A 22,651-nucleotide genomic window follows, 5' to 3' on the forward strand; every position below is an offset into this window, starting at 1 on the left:
GGCCACGCAGTGGGGCTTGAAGAGATGGCAGCCTGCGGTGGGGGTGTGCAGAGCAGCAGCCCTGCGTCGATGCTTTGGTGCCACAGTGGTGTAATACAGAACACTGCACCCAGGTAGTCTGTGCTTGGCAAGCACTTGGCTTCTGACAGGCCACAGCAGTTAAATCCTCCAGAAACCAAAGTGATGTGTGCAACAGCAGAGGGAAGGAAGTAGTTGAGTGCTCTTGGTGCGCAGGGCCTTAGCATCAGGAGAGAACTCGAGGCATTAAAATGCGTCCAGCAGATGCTAACTTCTGATTCACGCTCTGTGCAGCGCAGGGTAAAACATCACCAAGATTTCCATCAGGCTGACCAGGCTGAAATCCCCTCACAGACACCAGCTGGTGATTGGTAGGAACTGGAGAGAGAGGTGGTTAATGCCTGGAGTATATTCTTCAGTTGTTTTGAACAGATTCACTAGCGGCTCTTTCCTGCTCTTAAATGCATAATGCTGTTGTGGTCACCCCCAGTGCAGAACCGGAGTTGTGAAGGACTTGCATCGTCAAAAGCTTGACTCTTCCCTTTTTGAATGATGCGTACTTACCCGTCCCTTGACAAATAACAGCATACCTTCAGGAGGGATGAAATGAAGCACTTCTGGGATGCTGTATACGCCACCCAACTGGGAGAGGTGCTGTACAGAGGGACCTCAGCAGGCTGGAGAAGCCAGGCCAGTAGCAGTTGGTGAAGTTCAGCCAAGAGAAGTGCCAAGCCCTGCTCCTGGGGAGGGGTAACGCTGCCCACCGGTGCAGGCTGGCACCCGGCAGCTGGAAGGCAGCTCTACAACAAATGGCCTTGGGTCTTGGGGGCTGCAGCCTCCTGGGCTGCCACGTGTAGGGTGTTGCCCCCGGGTCAAAGGGGGGTGATCCTCTCTGCCTGGCACTGGTGGGGGGTTGCATCTGGAGTGATAGGTCCAGTGCTGGGCTCCCCAGGGATGAGAGAGAGACATAGGTATAGTGGAGAGAGTCCAGCAAAGAGCCATGTAGTTGGTTAATAATGGGAGCGTTTGTCATGTGAGGAGAGCTGGGGCAGCTCATCCTGGAGAAGAGATGTGTCAGGGTGGGGGGGATCTCATCAGTGTGTGGAAATCCCTGACGGGGGGAGTAAAGAAGGTGGAGCCAGACTCCTCGGTTGTACCTGGTGACCGGCGAGGCAGTGGGCACAAACTGAAATACGGGAAACTGAGCAGAGGGTTTTTACTGTGGAGTGGTTGAACGCAGGCAGAGGCTGCTCAGAGAGGTGTGGAGTGTCCATCCATGGAGACGCGGTCCCGGGCAGCCAGCTCAGCTGAGCCTCCAGACATACCCCCCATTCTCCTCCTTTCTGTGGCTGTTGCTGTTACAGGAACCTGCTGGCTCATCCTCATTAAGATAAAAGCTGTAAGTGATGCTGTGCACAGCTGTCCTTGATTTGCATGAAGCTGCCGTGGCATTACCTGGCTTAAGGAGTCTCTCACACTCCTGTACAGGGCAGCAAGCGCTGGAGGACTGCTGCGTGCCCTGGGGGCTGTAGCCCTCAGCAGGAACAGCCCGTTGACTTTATTTGTGGTGTTATATCTTGGCATGAGAGGCTGCAGCGCTTCGGGACGCGCGTGTGTTGTGTCTCCTGTCGCTGAGGATGCTCTGTGGGCTGGGCGGTGTGGCTGTCCCAGCCCGGGGTTAGGCAAGTGCCAGGGTAAAAACATCCGGCTCGGTGGGACACGCCACAGCCCTTAAACCAACCCAACTGCTCTTTACTTACATCCACCCGTTCAGAATGGTCTGAATCGTTCCTGTGGTGCATCCCGGTGGGTACGTGCCAGTTCCAGGGATCACAGTCCCTATGGAGAGTGTGGCTGATGGTATTTTTGCTTTGTATTTCCTGGCTTTTGCAGAGTTAGCTTTAGCTGTACTGTCGTTTGCCAATTAACTTTATATCTGTTTCAGTTTTGGATGACCCTTAGTGGACTGGTTCTATGGTAGTCCGTATGCTCAATGAGTTTCTTTTAAGCTACCTCAGGTGGGAAATACCCTTCCCAGAAAAGGGGGAATTGAATTTTCTATCTGAATGTGCCCTGATGTGACTGTCAGGGAGAGAGTGAAGAAAACAAGGATGTTGAAAATAGGAATAAGCGGGACAGACCTTCACCCAGAAGCATCCTCTCCTCGGAGTGCCGGTTGGGTTGGCAGTGGGTTCTTTTGCACAGGAGTGGTGTGTGTGCTCTGTGTCGGCCCCGTGGTGCAAGGAGGAGGAGGAGGAGGATGTTTTGCAGTGCTGGGCTCGGGGCCTTTCTCAGGCGCCCTGAGGCTGTGCGGAGCGCGGCGGTGGGTAGCGCGGGCTCTGCGGGGCTGGGACGTGCTCCGCTGCCGCAGGCCAGTGTAGATGCTTTGAAATTATTCTTGGAGATGTTCAAAAAATTTCTAAATAGAACTTGCTTCCAGAAGGAGGACATGGTTTAAAATACTGCTGGAAGCAAGTAGAAAAGAGCCTTAAAGAAGGCTGTGAATGCTCAAGGAAAAATGTCAAATTTCTGCAAAAACTTAGTGTGTTTGGGAGACCCTGGGGGAACGCAGTGAAACTTTACCTCCTGCTTGCCAGCTGTGGTGCTGGCTCAGGTTCGGTTGCAGACAAAATGGAAACGTCCCCGCTATCCCTGTCCCCCCATCCTCTCCCCCTTCACCCGAAATACTCATTTCTTTAGGGAGGGAGATTTCCTGGTCACCGGACAATTTCTGTTCTTTGGAGCTGTTACATGGTGTGTGGGTGCTGTTTATGCAGTGGTCTTTTTAAATTGAGAAAGTTTTCTTTTTAAAATGATAATAAAAGAATAAGATGAAGCAAAAATGAGATCAAGCATCTTTTTAGTTGGTAAATGTACTTATTGCTGATTCCTTCTGGCAAGTTAGGCTTATGTGGAAGACTGCCCAGGAGATCTGTAGCCTTTTTGTTGGTGCAAAACATGTTACTGTCAGAGCTTGCCAGACATATTTCTTCTGGCTGGGTAGCCAGTAACTCTCTTAATAGGTACCAAACAACTTAGCAGTGCTCCTTTTTTTTTTTTTTTTTTTTCCTCCCAGCTTCCCAGGGACCCGAGGCCTAGGAGTGTGCTACTTGTCAGCAGCAGGCTGCCAAAGCCGCCTTGGAGGATTTGGAACCAGACACTTTTTCCATTTACTCTGCAAAGTTGTTTCTCTGGTAGTACAAAAAGAAATGTTCTTGGAGCTCTTGTTATGCAAGTTGAATTTCAGAGCAAATGGTATGCAAATAGTCATCAGTATAATTGGGAAGCTCCTTTTTAAAAAAAATCATTAAGTTGATGTTAAGTGGTAGTGCACATCAGGAGCCTTGCTTGCAGTCTCACTCCTTTCCTTGTGTACAGCTGACAGACCTTAAAAGTAAGATTTCTGGAAAGAGCCTGTTTCTTTTATTTTTTTTGTTTCCTGGTTGCAGTGTGATTTCTGCACATATTCTTTTTTGTATTTTCAGTGCTATGTGTGTATCTTACATGGGATCATCCGTTCAGATGGCATCCTGTAATGCTTATATAGAAGTAAATAAAACATTCTAGTGTCTTTCTGTTCAATTCTTAGAAACAAACCCAAGCAAGAGCTGGGACGATACTCTAGAGGTGTGAACAGTGTCGTGTGGTTTTTTACTTGGAGGAGTTCTTGGCTCTCTTGTGAAGGAGTGCCGTTCGCAGCCGTCCGTTTGAGCAGTAAGTGGACGGAGGTGCCTTTCCAGGCAGAGCCCGTCGGCTCACGGCGTGTCCAGTGAGGCTCAGCTCCTTTCAGTTCCAAGTTTGATCACTAAATGAGCATGTGCTGGACCCTCTAAAGACGTTGCTGGGGAAGAGTGAAGAATCTTAAAAATGGCCGAGACGTTCTGAGGTCACAGGTGTAGCTGTGGCGCGAGCGCACTGATCTGATGTAAGGTCTGGCTTAAGGAGGCAGAGGCCTTGTGTTTTTTTAAGTCCAACCATGAGTCTTTTAAGACTGGGGAAGCTCAGTTGAGCAGTCTTCATGGGTGTTTGGTTGCTGTCTGTGAATTCACTGCTGAATTGATTGTTGGGAATCGCATTGTCTATGGGTGAGTAAAGAAAAATGACGTGACTACAGTTTGGTGTCCGTGCGTTCTAATAGTGTTTGTGTCTGTTGGACTTCCATAGCAGTTTGTGCCTTTCTGGCGCAGGCTTGGTGAGGTCCTGGGCACGAAGTCGGCCAAGACAGCCCCCAGCCTGCTCTGTTTACGGCCTTGCTGGGTTCTTCCTGCCTGCTTGGGCTGGCACGCCAAGGGGGAGAGTGGTGGCGGTGTGAATTCAGAGATAGTCTTGAGCTCCTGTAGAGCCGTGATTCAGAAGCACTGGGTTTAGTCAGGGCAGATAACTGGTAGAGGGTTAAATGATTTCTCATGTGCCCTTTTCCTCTCTCTGTGACAAATATAAGGCATTGCACGTGCTGTTGAACCAATAGATAGAAACCACTGACAACCCTGGGGTCTTTTTGCAAGTGACAGGAAAGGTGAAAATTGAGTAGAAGAGACCCTGACCTCTCCTGGCAGCGAGGCCTGAAGTGTGGCAGAAGCATGAGGGGGTATGGTGAGAAGAAAATGGTGACATGTACAGAAGCGTCAGTGTTTCTAGGTTTTGTTGGAATTACTTCTAGACTGCCTGGTGTGCCATGTTTTCCTGTAACTGCATGTTTTCATTGAAATCGATTCTTTCTGTGCCTTGAGTCAGGAGCATGATAAGTTTTAGGTAGTATTTTTATACATTTATGTGTCTTCTAGAAATAGAAGTTGTCAGCCTTGGGCTCCAAGTGATATGTTCTCTTTTTTTTTTTCCTAGCAAGGAATTTTGTAGTTTCTGGCAGCTTTCATTCTGTCCCCACATCCCCTCCACATGGCCTGTGCATAGGTGGTTTTGTCACAGTGCACCTGAAAAGTTTAGCAAGCTTGGGTTTTAGCGCTGCAGAATTTGAGCGAGTGTTAGGTTTAATTCACTGTGGATTTTGTATATTAAAAAAAATTAGATTCAACTCGTTCTACTCAGAATTTGCTTGCTTTTCCTTAACAGCCGTAATGGTGTGTATCCAGCACAGTGCTAGTGACCGTACTTGACCATGGATGTAATTTGTTGTAATTATACCTGAACTTTGGTCGATGTCCCTGAGGAGCAGCGATGGGGGTGGGAGGGGAGGGAGGAAGGCTCTTCTGCAGGAGCAGCGCTGCATGTGCTCCCATCTGGAGCTTTGCACTAGTTGAACAAACGTTGGTTTTGATTCTGTTACAGAAGTGCCATTATAGCTCATCCATTCTATTATTTCTTGGTTGAGTTTAAATCAATTTCTGTTCTGAACAGAATAGTGGAGAGACAGCGTTTTCTAGATCAAGAATTTGGATAAACAGGGTGATACTGAAGAGCGTCTTGTGCCTTTTTTGATAGGAACTGGCTCCAGGATGGTGGCTTTCTCTCTCCCTTCCCCAGTAGTCACAGGAGGAGGACTTTAAGATGTGTTTGCAGACTTCATCATGGATGACTTAAATCAGTTATAGCATGCTCTGAATTTTGGAGGGTGTTTAATTAACTCTTCTAGAAAGTTGGGCCCTTTTTAGGCAACTTAAGCTGTGCAGTCAAAAAATCTTGATAACCCAAATTATCAAGTTTCTTGGGAAGATCTTGGTGATAAAAATACTGAAAATGTAAATTCTTGTGAGGTAACAGCGTGGTGTTATGTATTAAACTGGCAACTTTCCTCAGCTCGTTTAGTTACTGAGTGGCTTGACAGATTCTTAAAATGGATTGTAGCTGACTTAAAGTATCAGCTTGGGAGTGTGAAAGAGCAGTATGCGACTCTGGCAGTAGAAGAAAAATTGGTTGAAATGACACTGTCCCCTGCCTTGTGAATCACTGGGCTTTAGTGTGACGCTTCTGTTATTAATGCCGGGTTAGAAGGGGTAGGATTTTTCTGGGGGCCTTCCTCTGCAAGTGATTTATTGTAGGCTCCAGCTTCTTTTCAGCCAGCGTGTTTGACGGTAAAACACTCTCCCTGACTTACTTCTCTGCCACAGCTCTGGTGCCTTTTGGCAGTTTACCGCCATAAATAACTGCACTAGATAATCTTCAGCTTGCCTTTAGTTACCTGGTTATGCCTGACCTTGTGGATGGGACCTTCTACAGTCTTTATTGTCTAACTCAAAAAACCCCACAATGACTTCGCATTCATCCTGCATCGTACTTGACAGTTTTGAAAAGATTTTGTTCAAGCTCTGTCACTGTAACGTGCCGTTTTTCTGGATGGGTCAGCTTCTGTGCAAGACATTCACAGTGCTTGGCCAAAAGTTTAAAATAGTAACCAGTCTCGGTTACTTCTATAATTACCAGTATCATTTCATGTATCGCATGATTTGCATATCATTTTGCAAATGTCCAGATGGAGAGGAAAATAAATTTGCAGTCGCTCTGAACCTGAATTTATAAAGGATGCGTTTTAAACTGGTATTTGCTGTGAAGAGTGTGTGTGAAGTCAGAGAAAAGCAGAGGCTGGGAACAGACATCAGCAGTCGGGTAGGGATGAGCGGGCTGTCTGCTCTTACCATTGGGACAGAAAATGAATTCCAGGGAGAGTGGAAAAAGACAAATGTTTTACAGTCTCTTGAAATGAGAGGTTCTATACCCGCACTAATTGTTTAAAGGAATTGTTCCGCTGTTACCAAAAAACTACCATAATATTAAAATGTTAATCTAAGATTAAACTAGTTGTTGACTCTTTAAATGGTGTTTCAAACCCTTCAGGTGACTGAAGGACTATGGTAAAATGGCTGAGGCTGGACTCTGGACAGTACAGTTGCTGCAGAAATACTGTCGATACTGAAAATTATCCTGAGGGGTTGATAAAACCTGAGATTGCTTTCGCTCTCTGTGGGAAGTATTAAAACCAAACCAGATCTTTGCATGAGACACCAGGCAGTCTTTATTAGTGTGTGAGAGAAATGGGAAGATAAGGCCCCTTGGATCTTACGCTGTACATTTGCAGCCTGTGGAAATGCAAGAAGATGCAACTGGGCATGTTTCATCTCTTTCCAAAACTGCTGTTGGTTTTGACTTGGGCGAAGACAGCATTTAGTCTTTAGTGAGACATGAACCTTTCTTTCAAAGCATACATGATTTTAAAAGGGTAGTAGATCAGTTCGGTTTTGTCTACAATTAATTTTTTTTTCTTGGATGTTGGCATTTTTTAAAAATTTCAGCAAATTCTATAAATTTCAAGTGCTCTGAAAATGTGCAGGAAGCCAAATTCTCTTCTGAAAATGACGTGAAGTGGCAAGTTGGAGGAGGATTCCCTGTAACTTTGTTTACAGCATAGTTTCTGAAAAAATAGCATAAAGTTTAATGTATACTAATAAATGCAGGAAGTCTCCATTAACTGTAACATGGGTTCGTTTGTGTAAGATGTTGCAATTATTACTGTTATAACTAGTGACCATTGGAATATTTAACTTCCCATGTTACAGTTGAGTCCCAGAAGAGGTGGTGGATGGATTTTTATTTATTTATTTTGGGAAAGGAGGAAGTGGAAAAGACCGAACATTGTCTAAGTGATCTCGGGGCTGCATGTAGGTAGCAGCAGGACACAGGATTTTGCGGACTCAAATTAGTCGAGAATATCTGAAGTAAAAATCTTGGTCATTTGGTGTTTGTCTTGACTTTGCAGTTCTGAGGATGAGTGTGGTGCTCGTGCTCAGCAGAGTGCTGCCGGGGGTCTTTCCCTTAGTGCCTATGAATTAATTTCCAAGTTAGGTATCGGTGGTAGATGCGAGGCTGCAGGTTTGTCCCTGTCTCGGTGCCTGTGGAGCAATGCGGGTGGTAGAGCTGGCAGCAACAGTCGGAAGAGTTGAAGACAAATTATTGTCTTTTGTGGAGGGTGAACTCTTGACAGCTTTCTGGAAGACATAAAACGTATCCTGATTTTTCACCCATCTTTTGGGAAATAATCAATAAGATTTTTTGTTATTCTCCTTGACAGTTTTACAGCTATTACACCCTTTATCCCTGAATTCCTGGTGGTGTTATCTTGAGAGAAGTAGGGTTAGGAAAGAGTTGATGGTCTCAGAAAAGCCCAACTTCAGAAACTTGATGCAGGTGTTGGTAGTATAAAATCTCATGAATGCGTCAGCCCTCCTGCCTGTCTTCAGCAGTTCTTGCACTTCTCACTTGTTGCACCAGAGGGGAAAAGATGGAAAGGATGACTGCTTTATACAGGCCTTGTTTTTCCTTTGGATTCTGATAATTTTTTTGGTGACCGCTCTTTCAAGTAGGTGGGAAGTGGCTGAAGGAATTCCAAAATATGCAACTGGGGATAAATTGACTAGAGACTTGTTTGTGGCTGTTACTGGTTTTATATAAGCTACCTGTTCCTTTGTTTAGCTCTTTAATTGCAGTGGAGAAACCCTGTAGAAATGCTTTTATTTTTTCTTAGTTTGGATAACTAGGATTCTGACTTTATTAGTAAAGTCTTGAGGGACATTATAGCTTATATAAAAGGTTAAATTTAGTTCATCTTGCTTGATATTTCTGATCAACCCTATGAAAGTAACTAAGGCAGTGGGAAGACTTTAAATTTCTTTAAAAATAGCTGCTTTTTATATAATAGTATCAAAACATGCACGTCCTTTTTTCATGCACTTCCATCCTGCTCCTGGGTGCTGTGCGGTGCCGCTGGTACATCTGGGGAAGGCGAGCCTTGTTTCTCTCTTGCTGTGCCCAAGCCACCAGAATAGCTAGCCAGAGATGCTCTTTTGCTTTCACATTGTCTTTTGAAGAGTTAAATAAACCTTTTGATTGTTTTTACCTCTCCTCAATATTTTCTGGCTAACCAATCCTCCATTAGCAGTAGTCCATGGGAACGGTGGTGGCCTTGGGGGGCCTCGGCGTGGTTTGATCGCTTCTCCCTCCTTCCCCCGAGCAGGAGGGGCCCAAGGAGAGCTGTCTGCTCGCCTTCCGTGTGCTCTCTCCTTAATGTCTTGCTGCTTTTGAGCAGAGGAGCACTGCAAGGAGCATCCAAGCCCTCGAGGCGCCCGTGCTGCTGGCTCGGTGGGGTCCAGGCTGACTTCTGCAGCTCACGGGGCTGGCTCTGAGCCGCCCTTCTCCAGCAGAGATGTCGGGGAGCCTGAGCCCCAGGCCGGGGCTGTTCCTGCGTGCTCCTGCAGCCCTGGGGAGCTGGGGGAGCCGGGCACGGCTGGAGGTGCTGGGCTGGAACGGCCCAGACCAGCTCCCAGCACAGGGGCTGAGCTGGGGCTGTGCAGTGCCTATCCTGACCCCGGTTTTCCATTAATACATGCGTTGTCTTGGCATATGCCACCCAAAGTAATAGGAGGCCGCATCTAGTAGCTTGTGCAGATCCTTCAGCAGGTCTTTTTTTCAGGTGGAAATTTCCTGAAGAGAGCTCGGGAGTTAGATGAGAAGCTGGGATATTTTTAACATTTTTTTCATGACTTGCTGAAGTGAAAATGCTCTTTCAGAGGCATTGTAGAGGTTTATATAGTGGATTTTAGGCTGCTTGTTAATGAGCTTTTTTTAGTTATCTGAGTGGATTCCATAAAAAGGCTGTGGAATATATCTCAAAGCTCTGCTGCCTTAAGGGCTGCAAGGAGAAGCAGGGGTAGGGGAGATAGACTCTGCTCCCAGGGTGTTTGAAGATGGAATGTGGAAAAGCTGCAACACACTTTAGTTTCAGTGACTTGAACTAAACTATATACAAACTGGACTTTAACTCCTGATTGATATTTTAATTTGTTAATCTCTTTGGAAGCATGTCTTTCACATAGAGACATGTAGCTATTTTTAGTTATTTTGGATATTTGGAAACAAATGCTGTCTGATGAAGGGAGCTGTAAATCGGCAGTCTTTTGGATTCCTTTAGATTTTGCTCACGCTAAACTTTGGGCAAGTTATGTGGGCGTTTTGCCAACCTTTCATAAAGTGAAAGTGGTTCAATTTTTTTCTGCTTTGTTGGTTCTAAGGGCTGTTTGAAAGGTTTGGCTGGCGTGTGACTACTTTGAAGCTGGAAATCATTAAGTAATGCTGAACAGTAGATCTATCAGCTTCTCATTCTTTGTGTAACAACTTCACCAGTTGCTTGCGTAACAGTATTCTGCTTTTTCAGGGATGTGTGGATACAAGACAGGTAATGTTGACAGAGCAGTGGCACCACGGGGTGGCCTGAAATGCTGAGTTTGTCAGGGAGGTGGGAGTGTGCAAATGCGAAGCTGCGTTAAAAGAACGAAACAGTTTCTCCTGAGCCCTCTCCCCCCAGGCAGCCGCTGAGCTGCTGGCTCGTTCTGTACGCCATGAGGGTTTGGGTTTCTTCTTTCACTGTTTCCATCTGCATCTTTGAGCTCTCCAAAGCTTCCTTGTCCATTTAATCCAGAGGTCTGTAGAATTTTACAAAACTCTTAGCTTTTATGGCACAGCGGTGAATTCTTTTGATTGTCATTCACAAGAATCGGTTTCCTGTCGCTTGTTTTGAGGCACGTTGCCGACCAGGGAGGGCTGTCACAGTGAGTTTATCGGGGCTGGAAGGGCTGGTGCTCTGAAGAATAGGAGCAGGTCCAGCACAGCAGCACCTACAGACGTTTGACTGCCACTGAATCAGAGATGTGCTGTTGAAATGAGGACGGTAGCCAGCTCAAATTTAACCTACTTCAAAGTTGTATCTCACAGAATTCTCTGGGTTGGAAAAGCCCTTGCAGCTCCTCCAGCCCCACCATGACCCTCCCCCTGAGCGTTCCCAACTCCCCCAGATCCCTCAGCGCTGGCTCAGCCCGACTCTTCAACCCCTCCAGGGATCCCGGGGACTCCCCCCTGCCCTGGGCAGCCCATTCCAAGGCCCAACAGCCCCTTCTGCACAGAAATCCTTCCGCAGAGCCAGCCTGACCCTGCCCTGGCGCAACTTTCCGTCTCCCCAGTGGAAAAGTTCTATCAATCCATCACTGTTGGATTACAGTGGCACTACCCCGTGTTTGGGTGTTTCCCCAAAGCTGAGAGCTCCTGTGACACCAGTACCACTTGTGGTGGGTCTGCTTTTCTGAAGCCACACACACCTAATTATCTCGTTGTGGAACCTGGGAATGCTGCTGTCTCCACACAGGGGCCTTTTAAAAAGAATTTGCTAATGGCTGTCCATTCACCTGGCTGCTGCTGTGTCTGCCCTGTGGGGAATCGTGGCATGCTCTGCCCAGAGTGCGTTTTAAACTTCATAGCCCAGGTTAGATTAAATTTCCTCTAAAATCTGTGAGTGCGGGGAGTATGTTTGATTTACTGGGTTTATTCTTTCTACGCTACCTATTTCAGGAAATCACTGCAGGTACTAGTTGTTCTTTTGAGGTGGATGATTTTTCCTGTTAGAAATGAGACACTTTTTCAAGAACACAGAGACCTGTCTATATGGTTTGACTTCAAAACTGAACTTTTGTATGAATGTACGGTGCTAAAGTTCTGAGTGTGTTTGTGTATGTAGCTGGTTAACATGCAACGAGTTTAGCAAAAACTTTAAAATCACTGGGAGAGAAGCTAAAAAATCCAAACTCTTATTTCCTTTAACTGTTGTGCTTTGTTTCAAATCAGTTGTCAGATAAAATAAAGCATGTGTCAGAAGAGACTAAGGCTGAAATCTCAGCAGTGTGTGTTCAGAATGTAAGAAAGTAGTGAACCACGTTATCCAAATCTGCTGACTGTGTTGAAATGCAGCAGATCCTGTTGTCCTGCCACTCTTACCCGGAAATATATTAACTATTTCAATTTAAAAATAATTGAAGAAGAATTGAGGTGATTATAGCACAAAACTAAAGGTGGCAGATCTGTGAGGCTGATGTCAGTCACTTGAAATGTTAGAGATTAAATTCATACTCGAAATGTTTCAAGTTAGAAGGACAATGTCACGTAGGCTGCCTTCCATCCTTCCGGAACCCAGGAAGGCCTTTTTGCTGAGGTGTGACTTGGTCGTGTCCCTAAGATACGGTGTTGTGACTGCCAGGAACAGGGTGGGTTCCTGCTCTCGCTGGGTCTCTCTGGGTGGATTCAGTGTTAAAGAAAGCGTTGAGGGAGCACAGGATACTCTACACGGGGTCGGTTTGTGGTTCTGCTCACCACCTTCTCCTAGGTTATGTCAGCTTGTAACCATGTGCCTGGCTTTCAGGCTCAGTACATCCCCCAGGACTGCTTTGTGCTGGGATTTAAGCACAAGCTTAACAGAATTTGAGCTCAAGTAATACCGCAGATCTTGTGGAGCCGTGGAGCAGAGCGTTGTTTATCTTTATCCCAAGCACAGCAAACAGAAGTGTCAGAATGGCACAGAGGTTTTGAGTTTCTGTTATAAAGTAGCTTCTAAGTAGTAGTTACACTCTACCAAACTTAAAGTCATTATTCAGAGCTCTTCTCACCCTTTGCTTTTAAGCAAATACAGCAAATATCCACAACTACAAATTAATTACCAAGATGGAGTTTGACTTTTAAGGGGATATGTAGAATCGAAAAGCAGAGCTTTTTCTCAAGCTTTGTAGGAGTATTCCTGCTGTACTCTGAATACATCTGAGGAGTATGGCCATTTCTTTGGAAAACAATTCAGTTTTCAGAGCAGCACTTTAATTGTTGGGCCTCAGGTTATGATTTTAAATCTGTGCTGCACTGTGTTATGTTCAGTTTATCTCTATAATGTTTAAAAGACTTTGTAGGACAAATGCTGGGAAAAAAAGAAAGTGTCACATTCACAGACCTTAAATATGCACAATAAAACTGTGAACACTGTCTGTTTGAATTGATGACTTCAGGTTTGGGTGAATATTGTACCTCCAATTAAGTAATTACTGATGATAAGATGAGAAAATACACTGTTCTCTCTGCTGGTGCTGGCTGTGTTACACTGTCATGCCTTCTCTGCATCCCGACTTTGAGGTTTGCAAGGGTGTTCAGGGATGTGGAGTATTAATAATAATATGTATAATAAAATTATAATCATGCGAGTATACTCTTTTTATTGGAGTAGTGTGGGAACATTATCTTTCGGTGTAGGGACCGGCTGCTGTTACTTTGTGTTGGTCGTAACCCCGCAGTATGAAGGGAATACCTGGATTCAGAGAGAGGTTTGGTTAAAACCCAGCTCTTATAGTTGTGGAGGAGGCTAAGCCAAGCTTAGTTCTCTTGCCCGTTTCCCTTCTGTGAATCACCTTCTGAAACTGCCAGCTCTCCTCTGGACTCCGTGCAGCCTCCTTAAGGTGATGGGGGCCCCAGACCGAATGTGAAATACGTGTATTGTTGCTGCAATTATTCTTGGAACAAGTGAAAATGACCCTTAGGTTTCCTTGACAACCTATAACTTTCTTTTGAAGTGATGTCAAGAAAACAAATATGTGTTCTTGAATGAGGTACAAGTCTCGCAGCTGAGTCGGAGGAGGGCTGTTAACCCCTGCGCCGTCGCAGCTCCCTGTGAAGGGACACGCTTGCCCGGTGCTGTGGGGGGTAGCTGGGAGGAGGAGGTCGATGGCAGGGTGGTGGTGGTGGCTTTGTGAAGGGTCTCACTCACCTGCAGTCTTGCTGAAATTTTCCTTTGGGCTGAAAGTGGAAGTTTGTTTAGGGAAAAAAAAGAAAAATCTTTGGCCCTCAGTTACCTCTGGTTAATAGTAACTTTTAAAAATATTTTCCAGGCTAGGAAGCTTGAGAAAAAATTCACACTGGATGAAAATATTTTTCTGAAGCTGGGTATATTCCAGGAACTGTAACCCAAATGTTTCTCTGTCCGTGGAGAAGATTTCACGTTTGAAATAACTTCTACTGAAGGTATGCACATCTATCTTTCCTTTTTTAAGCTCAGTAATGACAGCATGCTTTATAATGCTGGTAGTCTGTGTTCTGGTGGTTGCTAGTGAGATTGTTCTTGGTATTTAATACCTGGAGTCATCTGAGAGAGGGAGCTGTAGTGTTGCTGGGCTGGTCCCCTGATGTGATTCAGAGCTGGGTACGTGCACCCCAGGAGCTCAGGCCCTCTGCCTTGGGGAGTCTGCAGTCTATCACGGTACGTTGCTCAGCTTACTCCCTAAAACCAGGTTTAGCTGGTAAGTGCTTCCCAAAACTTGAGCTCTAATTTAAGGTACACAAGTGATGGGAAGAAGAATGAACTTCTTTTTTTTCTTTCTGGTGGCTCTTCCAAGAAGTACCACAGTGGAAATGACATGTAGTACTGTATGTCCTTGGGGCAGTGAAAGCGAATGGGCAGTGATTACCTGCTGGTTTGTGCAAAGTGAGAGATTGGAAGCATCCAACAAAGTTATCAGGCGGGCAGTTGAAAGCAAGCAAGAGGGACTACCCTCCCCTACAGCACATAATTCTGGTGGGGGTTTGCTGCTTTAGGATTGTTTGGGAGCAGACGGGCTCTGCGATCCTCCCCGGTGCCGGCGGTGGAGCTGCCCCACTCGGTCATCTTCCTGTCAGTAGTTCCATTAGGAAAAGCTTTCTTAATGCTACAAAGGCAGGAGATTTCATGTAAAGCAAGGTTTCCCAGGGGGAACAGGTTGTGAATGAAAGGCGTTCTTAAGGCTCCTAGAAGAAGGAGGTGACCTTAAGTTTTGTTGCAAAACGGCACAGATTTTAGGTAAGCTGTAGGTAGAGATGCTCCTCTGATGGGGTGACTCGTAGGGATGTTGCGTGTCAGACCTGGTGGCTTGATACTGGGGAAGATGATTCTGAAAGCCATCTAGGAACTAGAGCATGTGGATGGTACCCACACATTCGTAGTCATCTACGCTGGTGAGATACAGAGAAATAAAAAAAGAGTAGCTGGAAATAAAAGTGTAGCTTCCTCTGGTAAACTACAGCCCCCCTTGAGGTCCCTCTCAGCACCCTCTGATACCTGCAGTACTTGGGGGAAGCTTCAAACAGGGTAAATGGGGGTAGGCACTCCTGCTTTCTGACAGTCCCCCACCTTAGGGATTTTTCTGGATCAGCAGTGGCTGTAAAACGTTTGAGGGTCCTTTATAAACCTGTTTTTCATGACCTGGCCTAAGCAGCTGAGGGTGAGCTCAGTTGGGGTTCTGGACTCCATAACCATCAGTGGCAGGAAGTTCCACATGGTTTCTTGTCCCGTGCCGAACGTAATTAGTGCTTCATCCTGCCCGCTGGCTGCTTGGTAACCGTGAGCTGTCCCCGTGCTCAGGTTTATAGGAAGCTGTAAATATCTGTCTCTTCACCTCCTTAATACCGTTCACGCCTTTCTCTCTATCTGTTGTTTTTCTAAGCTGTAGACATGTATTAAGTTCAATTGAATGCATCTTCCAGTAGAAGCTGTGCTGTTTCTTGTTCCACTCGATCTCTTTTAAGAGAAGCTAATCAGACCCGCTGTACTTGTTTGAGCTCTGCTGTCTCTTCGGAGAGAAGCAAACCAGACCAGCACTCGAGATGCACACACACGATAGTCAGATGATGTCATGCCTTCTGTTTACTTGCTTACTCTTATTTGTAATGGCTTTTGACGTGACTTTTACCTCTTTGGCTGCTGCTCTGTGCTGAGGTCCTTGAACAGTGGCTCCAAGATCATTTCCAAGTGGCTGTAACTAACAGGATCTGATGTATTTGTATGTTAAAATGTCATGGTTCTGCAAAGTGCTGCGGTGCATCACAGAGGAGGGCTGCTCGCTTGCTTTGTGCTGGCTGTGGCACTCAGGTCAGGCTGAGCCCTCCAGGAGGGAGGGGAGGTGGCTCCTTCCTGGGAGCATCCGAGTGTACTCGGGGGAAGAAGTTCCCAGCACATGGGATGGGGCAGGCAGAAGACTGTGAGTGTGTGAAAGTTCAGCAGGGACAAAACTTGTGGCACAGGAGAGCGTGGGATACATCTCAGATGAGCAAGGGGCGGATGGACAGCCTGGCTTCAGGACTGGTGGGGAGGGAGAGACTTCCTGAGGATCCTGAGGACGCTGCAGATGTTGACTGGTCCCAGAAAGCTCCTGAATTAGTCTGAACCAACCCAGAGGAAAGAATTTGCCAGTCTGGACATGGGTTATCTCCTGCTTGTGCTCTTTCCAAAAAGCAAATTCACCTGAAGTGATGCAGTTGCTGCTTAAATACCTGATGTTTACAAACCCTACAAGTATTTATTTTCTTTGCGTGCCCGTAATAAAGATTTGGGCACTTTTGCCTGAAGGCACTGGCTGGCCACAGGTCCCTGACCGAGTGATGGTGACTGACTTAGCAGTCGTTGGTCAGTGGTGGGTGTCTCCTGGGACTGGTACTTCACTTCTGTCAGCGCTGAGTTAAATCTGCCACTCTGTTGTCTGGCTCTTATTAACATGAAACCATTCTGCAGCAGTTTGTGACAGCTTTGCTAGGTTTAAGCTAAATAATTTGTCTGTCACTAGTAAATTGCTACCTTGCTGTTCATGTTCCTTCTGAGATCACCTAAAATACATTGAGCGTCACTGTTTCTTTTGGGACCCTACTTGCTGCCCTTTTCTGTTGTTTTTAAATTTGCTTTTGATGTATTTCTTATGTTTTAACCAGCTGCTGATTCACAAAAGAAAGTGAGCTTTTCTTAAAGTTGTTTGGAGAAGCTTATGCAAAATACTTCTGTGAGAAATCAGATGAACCATCGATCGTACTGTCCTTGTCTGTATGTTTTCACTGTGGGTTGTTTAAATTGTGCAACTGTTTGCTTAAAATGCTAGTTTTAGGCTTCAGGTTCACCAGGTTAAATAAAGTGTTACTTTATTCCCTGCAATTAGTTGTTCAGTAACTGCATCTTAAAGGTGTAGTTCTAAAACTTTCTTGCATACTGCAACATGAGGGAATCATCTAGATTTTTTTTTTCTTCTCTGTGTAGCAAAGCTTTACATTTTTTATGCTTATAAAGGAAATAAGGAGATTTTGCATTAAAACTTCACCAGAAAAAAAAAAAAATCCTTTAAAATTCACATCAGGAACCTATGCCTGTTGAGACTAAAGAGACAGACTGAATTAAAGGGGACCTAGGGAAGACTCTTCAGCTGTGACACAGCTGCTGAAATTACATCTGTCCTTTGTATTTTTGTAACAGAAAGGATGTTACAGGGAAGTCAGAAGTATTAAAAAATACGTTCTTTTTGGAAACAAGTAGGATAATGTACTTCTCACAGCATTTCCATGTGTTTCCACTTACTAAGTGGAAAATGTTAATGTTCTATTTTATCGGGAATGGGCTTAAATAGGCTTAAATAAAAAAAATCAGGAAATCTTGGTAATTTCCTCCCAGTTTCCAGAAGGAGTTGCCTGTGGTGACTGCTGGCCCTCCATGTTCGTTTTTGCTGGTCTTGGAGTACCGAGGGCATTCTGACAGGTTGGAAAATGCTGTGGACTTTTGTATGTGTGCCCGTATTCAGTAAGGCTCGGGGTGGCCTTTGGTAACTAAAGAACTGACTACAGGAATAATCCTGGGCAAAATAACGCAAAACCAGGATTCAGGTCAAAGAGTAAGACACAAATTTACCCAGAGTTTTAGAGGAAGTAGGAGATGTGGCGTATCTTTTTTTTTATGTCAGCCAAAGAAGCATTGCAAGATGCTGTAAGTTGTGTGATATTAGAACTACTGGCTTTTCAGTTGGTGAATTTTAGTCACTTATTATTTTTGCTGGCTCCTGACATTTTCTAGAAAAAGTAGAGGCTTTTTACCAAACCTAATGGTTCTCTGATGAAGGATCTAAAAAGACACACCCCTCCACCCTCCAGATTGTTAAATAAAATCCAGGCCATGAAGTGAAAATCACTGGTAAGTGGAAGGATGAGATGAATTGAGACTAAAGGGGTGAAACGTTCATGACAGGCCTCACAGACAAGAGAGGAGACTTTTGGCATTCTGCTTGTGTAAGGAGTGAGACGAAAAGTAGCTGTTACTTTGAAACACACATACTAAGAGGAAATTTGGGTTTTCTTTAAATTTATGTGGTTAATCATCTATCCCAGAACCAGTGTGCCGTCAGGGATCGCCTTATGTGTTGTTCTGCTTCTTCGTTGAAGCCTCTGCATACCTTCAAAATATTAAAAAATTCCTGCAGTGCATTGTTGGCAAATAGCAGGTGTTTGAATGACAGTTTAATTCTACATGTATCAAATTCAGAAATGCTCACCATAAAGCAGTTAATCTTCAAAAATGGCAGCGTATAGTTATAGTAAACTCGTTTCCTTACATCATTATGGTTTTTCCTTCCATTAGATACTCCAGTTCAGAAATAACATGAGCAGCTGTGAAGGGCTTTGAGATGTCCACCTGACAGAGCAAAAGATGTTTCTAGTTTACTGGGGACATAGATGACATACACTAAGTACTGAGACATGGCAGGCATCAGGAGGAAGGTACTTTTTGTAGATACGTGTTTGGGCCTCATCTGGATTAAAACCTGACTGTACCAGTGCTTTAGTGCAGTGGTACCAGTTTCTAAAACACACAGTTAATTCATTTTAATAATGAAATGGAAAGGTGGTGATATTTAACTTGTTCAGAAGAATGTAGGAAATACTTCCTCTCCCTGCTTCTATACAGAATTACAAGACTAACAGGCCCTGCGTCCTCAGAGGGGTGTGTATTGTATTTCTTGCCCACAAAACGTGAGGGTGAAGGGATGTATTATTGATTTAAATGTGCTGAAGAGAGCAAACATTGCTGTGACAAAACTGTCCTTCCCTGGCTCCCCCAGGTGAGCACCGTTACAGGCTGGGTTTAAAGATGAGTTTACAAAAACGTTGCGACAGTTTATCCACTTCTTGTTTAAATATCAAAGATCACCCTTTGCCACCTCTATTCTGTTCAGTTTTGTTCTCCATCTGCTCAGTAACCTGCTTTTTTTTTCCTCTTTTTTTCATACTACCTAGAACAAGCATGGTCCCTCCTCCTGGTGTGTCTGGAAAGCACCTGCCTCCCTTAAAAGCTCTTCATTACCATAAATGAAAAAAATCGAACTTCCATACAAAACCTTCCTCACCTGACATGTTTCTTGCTGTGAATTGTAATATGAAATCTGTCCTTTTACTATTTTCTTTTTAAAATGACATGGTTTGTCAGAGCTTCCTGCTGGTGGGAGCCCTCTGTGAAATGGCTTGTCCTTCGATGTGATAGAGCACACCTAGCTTTCAAAAAGTCATATTTTTGCAACTCCAAGAACAGAAGAAAGCTAGCAAATTGGGGGACTAAATCCTGAATTTTAGTTTGACATCAAAGATGATTATCATAAAACAGGAGAAGTTTTAGGCCTGTTTCTCCCTCCTGCTTGTTGTGCAGTCTGTGGCTTGCTCCTGCCATGACCAAGTTGTCAGCCCCTCCTCTCTTGCTCCAGAACTGTCTTCTAGTGAAAGTTTTCTAGTTCTCTGTGGTATTGTACCACTAAAGATGCAGAGGACATTGAAAATGCCGTTATGCATAAAGACTGAAAATATACCTAGATTATTTTGAGTGCAAACCAAAATAGCATCTTAAGGAATCTGTTCAGTAAACTTCTTGCCCAGATAAAATTACCTGTCAACTGTGTGATTGAATTAACGGCTTGAAAATAAACAACTTGGATCTTTTCTTTTACATCTAGAAAAAACCTGGATCAAAAGCTAAATGTGAACAGCAGCGTTTCTTTGATGTAATTTGGAGACAGTTGGAAAGTGTTAAAGGCCAGTAGCAGTAATTGCTTCACAGCTGATTAAAGCATTTGAGAAAATGAAGGCTTCCAGTCCCTTACAGACCAGTATGAACAGCATGGCTGGCTGACTGGGAGGCAGGGTTGCTCCATGGCCGCCTGTCAGCTCCTCCTGCACTGCTCTGGTCTCTATTTTCCTGAAGATGGCTGATGCCCTCAGGCTGAGCTGTCCCTGTAAAACCCAGCCCGGGCTTCCAGCCCCCCGAGCTGGCCAGGCCCCTGCCTTCGCTAGATCTGAGTATGTTGGGGTTTGCTGCCTCTTCCACTGCTGAAGAAAACTTACAGATTGCATGAGTCTCACTATAGCAGTTATAATGAGTGCATTTAGTTTTTTCCCTTCAAATATAAGAGCTAGCAACAGCTTTAAAAGAAAAATAGCAGGAGTTGTCTTGAGCAGCAAGAATGTGAACCTTGACCCTACCATGTTTATCCTCATGTTCTCATATTCTGATTTAGCTCTTTTTTTCACTTGTTTAAGGAAGGAAAGTGAAACTTGAGGAGCTCTGTAACAAGGATTGTTTTGAATATCTGCATGGCTGTAAGCAGCCTCTTGGTATCTCAAACCAACTCTGCCTCGGCTACAAATAAAGCCAGGCTTGGTGGTGGGGGATAACAGCTTGGTGAAGAAATACCCGGTTATGGAAAGCTTATTTTAAGCTGTTCACAGCTGTTTATCTCTGTACCATCCTTGTGCAGCTCAGGACTTTCCCAGTTTTACAAAATTGGAAACTTAAATATGGGGAGAATAAGTGAACCGTGGTAGATGGCAGGGATGATCTTTTTGTGGTATGAGGTTAGGTGAAAGAATGACAGCTAGTCGAGCACAGTTAGTAACATGAGACAATTCAGATTCATTTTGAATAACTATTGAGTTATGGTTCAAAAAGCACTTACGTCTCTCTTGTCTTCCTTGAGTTTATCCAAGGAACTTACCCACCATCTTTAAGAAAAAGTTATCACTTCTACCAGATGCTCCTTTTTGTTTGCATTCTTCTGTTTATATACAAAGTTTATAAAGACACTATTTTACTGTAGAGATCAGATTAAAACAAAGACTGAGACTTAACTTCCTATGTATAGAAAAACCTACATTATGGTTTTCCAATTTCACATTTCCTAAAACTCACTTTACAGCGCAGCTTTCTTTTAATTCATCTGCTCTTCACAGCTTGACATTTTTAACTTATCCCGCTCCTTCATTTATACAATCCTCATGTATTTCTTAAACAATTTTAAAGCGATGATTTTAATGCACGCAATGTAACCGCTGTAGCCTTGTGATCAGTATTGTCTTTATACGTTTGCCTTACTCCCTTCTGCTTTCAGCAGAGTAATCAGTTTTTCAGAATTGACTGGAGTTGCTTGAACAGTTTGTGTTCCATCCCATGTCTGGGAGAGGTGGTATGGGGAAAGTGAATGTGAGGCAGTTGTGTTTCATAACTCAGCATGGGTGGAAGGAGGAATGGTACACAGTGAATTCAAACCAGCTGGTTTGAAAAGTACTTTTCCAAACAATTTGAAACTTTGGTATGGTTTGAGATCAGAGAACACTTTTGATTGCTGGTTTTGAAAAAGTTAGCCATATTCATGAAGATGTATTCACTGATAATTATCAAACATGAGACTTTGGGTGTGACTTAAGGTTATCTATGAAGAAATCAAGGCAGGAGGTTGAGGCAGTTTACCAGAAAAAGATCCTTCTTACCCTGCTTTCCAGTGTACTTCAGGGAGGGGGCTGTTCTCACTGGGGGCTGACATAGGGTATTGCTTCCTGGGTTGATAAAGCTGATAATCCCAAGGCTATTTTAGGCCTTCTTTGGGACACTGCTCTGCTTTTTCTGAGAAGATACAAGAAATTAAGAAATCCTGACCAAAGAAACTACCATCTTTCAAGTAAGTTATAAAAGCCCCCTCATTTACAGAAGGGGGAGATTGGCAGTAGCCAGAAGCTGATGTTAGAGGCTGAGGCCTGGGCTTTGTTGGCTTCTTGCCTACTGAGTTAATAAAGTTTCCTTTTCCTTCTCAGCCCTATATCAAGTGTAGAAAAAACCAAGAATGCATCCAGTGTGCCTGGAAACCTAAGGCTCCTTTTCTGGAGTAAGCTGATGTGGAGTGGTGGTAGTTTCAAAGTAGGGTAATGTTTTGCCAATTATTAAGCCTAGCATAAAGATGAGCCAGTAATCAAACTGCATTTCATGCAAAAAGGTCAGTCCATGGGTGAGCGCTGGGGGTACAGACAAGTCAGTCAGATTATACATAACTGACATCAATCCCACTGACCCCAACAATGACACCGTATGACCAACAATGGGTGCAATAACTGGTGACATGCAGTCTCCCATAGAAGGGACAGGAGACAACCAGGTCAACCAGCCAAACACATCAGACCAAGGCAGCCACACACTGAATCTCTGCACAGCCCGCGTTTACAAAAGCCAGACCTGCCTGGAGCCCAGTCCCAGGGAGGCGGGAGGTCCTTCCCCAGCAGGGAACTCTGCACAGGGCATCCCCCTCACACACAGACACCGCCCCTCCTGCCAGGGGTCCCAGCTGTTCTCCCTGCTGGGACCCCTGACCTTGGGTTACTCACTGCGGGACCCCTGGGGCTCGTTCACCCCATGGCTCTGGCTGCCAGGCCAGAGCACCCTGGGGGGAGCCTAAAGGGAAACTCACCCCCCTTGGGAAGGGCTGGGGGAATCACCCACATGTCAACCTTATGTGGGGCTTGGGGTTGAAACCCCAGCATTTCAGGTAAGCAAATGATTCACAAAGGACAGTTGGGGAACTCTGACAGTACTTGAAGATGCATTTTTGAAGCAGGATCAAAGGTTAAATCAAAATTGCACCCCCAACTTTTATCTAATGAGAACTTGGTGGGGAAAAACAGGGCATTCTTCATTTGAGAAACTTTCTCCTCTTACTTAACTTCAGAATGGAAACCT

At 44.8% G+C, this 22,651-nt stretch overlaps 1 protein-coding gene across 1 annotated transcript in view; it reads left to right on the plus strand.

Moving 5' to 3' along the window:
• The window catches only part of PPP6R2 (protein phosphatase 6 regulatory subunit 2), a 102,381-nt gene that overhangs the window by 14,899 nt on the left and 64,831 nt on the right, over positions 1-22,651 (plus strand). The window contains exon 3 of the mRNA XM_074903611.1: positions 13,713-13,845. The gene's annotated coding sequence lies outside the window, so the exon portion shown is untranslated. The remainder of the gene's footprint in view (positions 1-13,712; positions 13,846-22,651) is intronic.

Source organism: Athene noctua, chromosome 3, assembly GCF_965140245.1.
Source record: "Athene noctua chromosome 3, bAthNoc1.hap1.1, whole genome shotgun sequence".
In the NCBI taxonomy this organism is placed as follows: domain Eukaryota; kingdom Metazoa; phylum Chordata; class Aves; order Strigiformes; family Strigidae; genus Athene; species Athene noctua.